The sequence below is a fragment of the Bison bison genome, unplaced genomic scaffold (assembly GCF_000754665.1).
Source record: "Bison bison bison isolate TAMUID 2011002044 unplaced genomic scaffold, Bison_UMD1.0 scf7180017864289, whole genome shotgun sequence".
In the NCBI taxonomy this organism is placed as follows: domain Eukaryota; kingdom Metazoa; phylum Chordata; class Mammalia; order Artiodactyla; family Bovidae; genus Bison; species Bison bison.
The window spans coordinates 4,063,072-4,069,400 of record NW_011494861.1 but is presented as its reverse complement, the minus strand read 5'-3'; positions in this window follow the sequence as shown (position 1 = coordinate 4,069,400).

Genomic DNA, 6,329 nt, shown 5'->3' with positions numbered 1-6,329 from the left:
GCCCTTCTGCCGCGCCGCGCACCCTCGGTGCACCGGGGCCGGTTACCAGCCCTTCCTGGGCTGAAATGCGGGTTCTCGAAGGAGGAAGTCCGGGCGATGGGACGGTGGGGAGGCCCGAGGGGATCGGGGCCTGTCTCCCTCCAGACCACATCCCCCGACGGTGGTTTTACGCGGCGCCCACGCCCATCCCCATCCCCGCGGCGTCTTCTCCTTTTTCTTCTCTTAAACAATTAGTGGCCGGTCTGACGAGTGTCGCTCGGCGGTCCTTTCTGGCCATGCTGCACTTAGCGACCTCAGAGTAATCCCCCAAGGCCTTTTCCCGAAGGCCCTAGGCGGGCTTGGAGATGCTCAGTGTGGCCCGGGAGTTCCTCAGTGTAGCGCAGGGACGAGTTCATAAGGTAGAGATGCCGGGATTGGGCATCAGCAGGGGCCTGGGAAGTGCTGGTGAACCGTGATGCTCGGGTCAGCAACCGGTGGGAGGGCTGATGGGGGACCTCAGGATCAAATGAGAACGGGAAGGTGTGTTGAAATGCTTCTTACCTGCTAGTTGTAGCGTCAGAAACAACGTAATTCTAAGATGTGCCCTGTTTTTAAAGCATCATTTGGCGGATCGTCAGGGCATCTCTTATGGTTTAGTGGCGGCAACGTATTTTTAGGGAGGTTAGGAAGGGAGCTGGTGTTTTTGTTTTTCGGGAGATAGAAGTTAAAATGTTTCGTATTAGTGATTTGTTTTCTTTCGATACAGCCTTTGGGTGCTTTTGGAGTCTTCTAGATGTTTGGAGTCTTGTTCAAGGACCTCACAGGCCTGGCACAGCCATTTTTAAGTGTAGGACAATTCTACATAAAGTAGCACTTATCCTATTGTTCTGATTTGAGTATTTTAGTTGCAATTTTGTGTTTTAGTTGCTACCCAGATATGTTCCTTATTACAAACAAGCAGTGGTGAAGAATTGTCTGCAAAAATAACCCTTGATGAGAGTGTTCCTGAGTTTTTTGGTATTTTTTATTGTAGTTGTTTACCTAGGTACTTTGTTTCTCCTGTCAGAAAATTTGATTGTTCTTCAGACATAGGCATGATTTCTCATTCATCTCTCTTCTGCCCTTCCCTCTCATTTTGCTTCATCTTTCCATTGAGATTTATTTTGAGAATAACACAAGGTTTGGGGAAGGGGCCGCGTTCCTAAATTAAGACAGAACATTGATTTGTCATTCTGGAGGATTTTAAACAAGTTGGCCATGTTATTAAAGTCATTTCTCAAGCTAACAGGGATTTTTAAAAAAATTATTTTATTCTCAGTGATTTTGATCTACTGTTTCTAGTGAGGTGGTCTTTTTTTTAAATGCTTGTATTCTGAACCCAGAGAGTTCCTTGCTGTAGAGCAGCCTCTGTGAGGCTCGCTGCGTGATCCATTCCCCTGTCGACTTGAATCTCCCAGCGCGCCCTTCACAGTGCCCTCTGGCTGCTGATTCTCCTACTGGAGCACCAGCCTTTTTCCTTGTGATGGAGGAAAACTGCATTAGCCAGCACAGCTCCGAACTGATTAAAACGGTGGTTTATTAGGGTGGTGCCTGGGGCCATTGTATTTAACAGGTTTCTATTCCTTCATTAGCAGTTCAAGATTCCTTGCTGATCTGCAAGAAAGAAAATAAGTATTTGAAAAGGATGCTTTCAGAGTAGCTAATTGGATTTTGACTCATTCCCACTAGCCTAAAATACAGTGCTTCCAGTTCTTTTAGGGAAGAACATTAAAGGAGCTAAAATATCAAATGGGTGGGTGTATCCTGCAGTTCAAATCAGGCAGTGCAATGGTCCCACCCTGCCTGTTGGAAGGCTGTGTTGCTTTGCTCAAAGTAACTAGCTTCCACTGTTAAGCTGCCCTCTTTCCAGAGAACTGAGTTTAACTGCTTTTGAAAAGAAGTCAGAGACCCTGCTTTTTAATGTAGACTCTGTCACATTTCTCCTATTTATTGAATAGCTATTGGAAACTAACATCAAACAAGTTTAATGCTATCACTAATTGATGATACTGAGTTAATATTTTTACCAGGTCTAACAGACTTATGAATAGTTAAAAATTAATTTTAGATCCTAGAAAATAAAAATGACACCCAAAACAACTCATATAGTTTTTTAAATTTCCTGCATTATTAAAAACAGTTTCATGGGTTCTTTGCAGAGGCAAAAATGCTCCTAAATTAACCTGTAATAGTCAGGTTTTTATTAATAGTCATCTTTTTAGTATAGCGTTGCCCTTTAAGAAAGAGGAGAACTGAAGGAGAAACCACCCACAAACCAACACCTTCAGAATCAGGTCTGTGTGCATATATATATGCAGCAAAGGTAATTTCATAGTTAGTTTTAAAATAGGCTCCCCTTCTTTATGTGTTGCTTCCTCCTTAGAAATATGTTGAGTTTTGATGGCAGCGTGGTAACGAATTCTCTGAATAGACTTCTAATCAACCCTCACTGTTCCGTGGTTGCAGTGAGGAATGTAAACATTTCCAAGCCCAGTGGCAGGAGTTCAGTGAGGCGGTTACCATCATTTATGACAGGGCTACCTAATTTATTCTGATTACATAATTTCTTTCTGACCTCTCATTGCTCATTTTTTTGAAATTCACTGTATATTTGGCTCTGCTGGGCCTTCCTTGCTGCGAGTACTTTCTCTAGTTGTGCCAAGTGGGGGCTACTCTCCAGCTGGGATGTGTAGGCTTCTCATTGTGGTGGCTTCTGCTCAAGGGCAGGCTCTAAAGCTTGGGATCCGTAGTTGTGGCCCTTGGGGTTTAGTTGCCTGCAGCATGAGGAATCTTCCCAGACCTGGGATCCAACCTGTGCCTCATGCATAGGCAGGCAGATTGGTACCCACTGTATGACCAGGGAAGTCCTCATTGCTAATTTTTGCCATTATAAACTGGACATCTTTATGTGTACCTGTGTAGTCATCTGATTATTTCCTGAGGGTAAACTGTGAGCATGGTATGTACAATTGCTGAGTCAAAACACATTTTTAAGACTTTTGATAGCTATCAGCACCTTCATTAGCCATCTCCTAGGGTGGGTTCTTTGTGTGAGCAAACCTTATTCATTTATGTTGGTTTTTAGTGTCTCTGGCTACCCTGGTGGTTCAGACACTAAAGAATCTGCAATTCAGGACACCTGAGTTCGATCACTGGGTCAGGAAGATCCCCTGGAGAAGGGAATGACAACCCACTCCAGTATTCTTGCCTGGAGAATCCCATGGACAGAGGAGCCTGGTGGGCTACAGTCTATGGGGTTGCAAAGAGTCAGACCTGACTAAGCAACTAACGCTTTCACTTCAGTATCTTTAGGGATTCTACTGTTTTCTGCTTTCTTCTCTCCTATCCCCAAGTCTGGGTGGCACCTTCAAAATGAAAAACCTAAACCAATTTTATTGTTACTCCCTAAAAAAACCTATCATTCCTTTTCTACTATTTAAGCCCATCCCCTTAAGAGAAACACGGAAATCCTCCAAAGTAGCCCTTCCATGTGTAGGCCTCATGACAGAGAAAAATCTATTAAACTTTCCCTATGGAATGACTTGGGTTTCCCAGATGGTGCTAGAGGTAAAGAAAGAATCCGCCTGCCAATGCAGGGCACACGGGAGACGCGGGTTCAGTCCCTGGGTCGGGAAGATCCCTAGAGGAGGGCGTGGCAACCCACTCCAGTATTCTTCCTTGGACAGAGAAGCCTGGAATGCTGCAGTCCATAGGGCTGCAAAGAGTCAGACATGACCAAGCAACTGAGCACACATACGTGGAATGACTTGGTGGTTCTGGTTGTGAACAAGCAGCATTCAGGAGAGTACTCAGCACCTGAAATAGCTCTACTAAGCTGTCCTTAGATTAGAGCTTGACGGCCTAGATTATACGCTTTAGGTCTTATTTTTTATGGCGTGGTGTTTTCTCTTGTCACTAAATGTATTTACAGGACCTTTAAACTGTACTTTAATGGGGATATGTATGTCTTTAAGGTTTTAAAAATGATATAATCTAAGATATGTTCACAGTTCAGTCTTTCCCCTCATTGTGGACAGCTGTCATCTGTACTGTCCCTGTCGCTGCAGGTTTAATCTGTATCAGCTAAGTGTTAGCTTTGAAGTATTAGGCATACCTGATAGCTCAGTTGGTAAAGAGTCCGCCTGTAATGCAGGAGATCCCAGTTCAATTCCTGGGTCAGGAAGATCCGCTGGAGAAGGGATAGGCTACCCACTCCAGTTTTCTTGGGCTTCCCTTGTGGCTCAGACAGTAAAGAATCCACCTGCAAAGTGGGAGACCTGCGTTTGATCCCTGGGTTGGGAAGATCCCCGGAGAAGGAAACAGCTACCACTCCAGTATTCCTGCCCGGAGAATTCCACGGACTGTATAGTCCATAGGATCACAAAGAGTCAGACACAACTGAGCAACTTTCACTTTCATTAGGTATACGTTAATATATTTGCTGAGGAACCATATGGAGAAGATGCATGATTTATTTGCAATGATTAAAGAAGCTTTGATAAGACAAATATAGTGTGCCCATGTATTTTATATAAAGCTTATGTAAGTATACTAAGGCTGTAAATTGATTTTCTCCAGTGTATTTCATACAGGCAACATTTTTTTTTAATGTATTATGTTTGGATGAAAGGTTCCTGTTAAAATTTATGCGTCATGTAAGTTTAAGCCTCACGGGTAGCAGCCGTGTCTGTTTTCTTCACTGATCCATCCCAAATACAGTAACCCCCACGTGTTAGAGATAACATCATTGCTACTTGTTTAACGAGTAACTAGATGAGTAAAAGGTATTGTGCATCTAACCTGGAGGTATGTAGCCTGTTAAATTGTCCCAAATAAAAGCACTACTGTATTTGTAATTATAAACATGCTATGCTATGCTCAGTCACTTCAGTCGTGTCCAACTCTGTGTGACCCCATAGACGGCAGCCCACCAGGCTCCCCCGTCCCTGGGATTCTCCAGGCAAGAACACTGGAGTGGGTTGCCATTTCCTTCTCCAGTGCATGAAAGTGAAAAGTGAAAGTGAAGTCGCTCAATCGTGTCCAACTCTTAGCGACCCCATGGACTGCAGCCTACCAGGCTCCTCCATCCACATGGCTCTGTAGTAAAATTAGCGTAAGGTAACATTTTGGATTTGTGTGTTTGTAAAAGATACTGATTCTCTTCCATTTCAGAAAGTACTGTAAAGTTGTTTTTAAGTCCTTATTTATTTATCTTTGTCTGCACTGGGTCTTTGTTGCTGTGCACAGACTTTTATCTAGGTGCACTGAACAGGGAGTTTCTCTTGTTGTGGAGCATGGGCCCTAGAGCAAGGGAGCTCAGGAGTTCTCTAGAGCCAGGGGCTGGGCAGCTGTGGCGCACGCACCGGCTTAGTTGCCCCCTGGCATGTGGAATCTAACTGGGCCAGAGATCGAACTCCTGTCCCCTGCATTAGCAGGCGAATTCTTATCCACTGTACCACCATGGAAGTCCACTGTAGAGTTTTCTGTTCGGGTGCTACTTTATTTTTTTTCCCTAAGTGAGGTAGGGTATAGAAAATAGCATCTAAAGGATAATTAGCTGCATCAGAAAAGAAGCATTTTACTTTACTGAGTGAACACAGAATTTGTATAATCAAAATCTCCTAAGCCTTGTGCTAAGTATTCAAATAAAACATTCCAGAAAATTATGTGTAAAGAGGCATTCATTCCTTTTTTTTCAGATAGTGACTATAGAGGTAGCAGATGAAAGGGAGAAGTTATCAAAGGCTCCAAATGTAGGGATCACAGGGTGTCTGGCCATATTATTAGTCAGTAGAATCCATATTGTAGTTAGGTATAAGCTGTGAGTCTGGAAACCAGTTTACTGTCAGTTGGGTAGCAATGATAATAATGAGTGTTTTGGTCTTGGCTTTAGTGTCTAAATTGAGTGAATCTATGTATAGAAAACAGCTTCTTGTTGAAAACGTCTAGGTTTTAAAATTCTCTTTGTTACGTGCAACTCAGAGTTAAAAGGTAAAAATGTATCAAAAGGTAAAAATTCATCTTTGATCACTTAAGGACTATAGACAAAAATTTAGTGTATGTATTGTAGTAGTAATGGTCCAGCTTAGCTTTGTTCTGCCAGAAAGTAGAGGGGAGGAGCCTAATCCACAGGCTTTAGAGAAATAACAAGCAAGGCCTACATGGGTAAAGATAAACAGTTAAATACATCTTTATGTAAGAAACAGGAGACTTCAGTTCTGAGCAGGAAGAATGAAAGAAGGTAGAGAATGAGGGGGAGGGGAAGGACAAGTAGTAAAAGAAGATACAGGTGCAGAACAATACAGGTCATA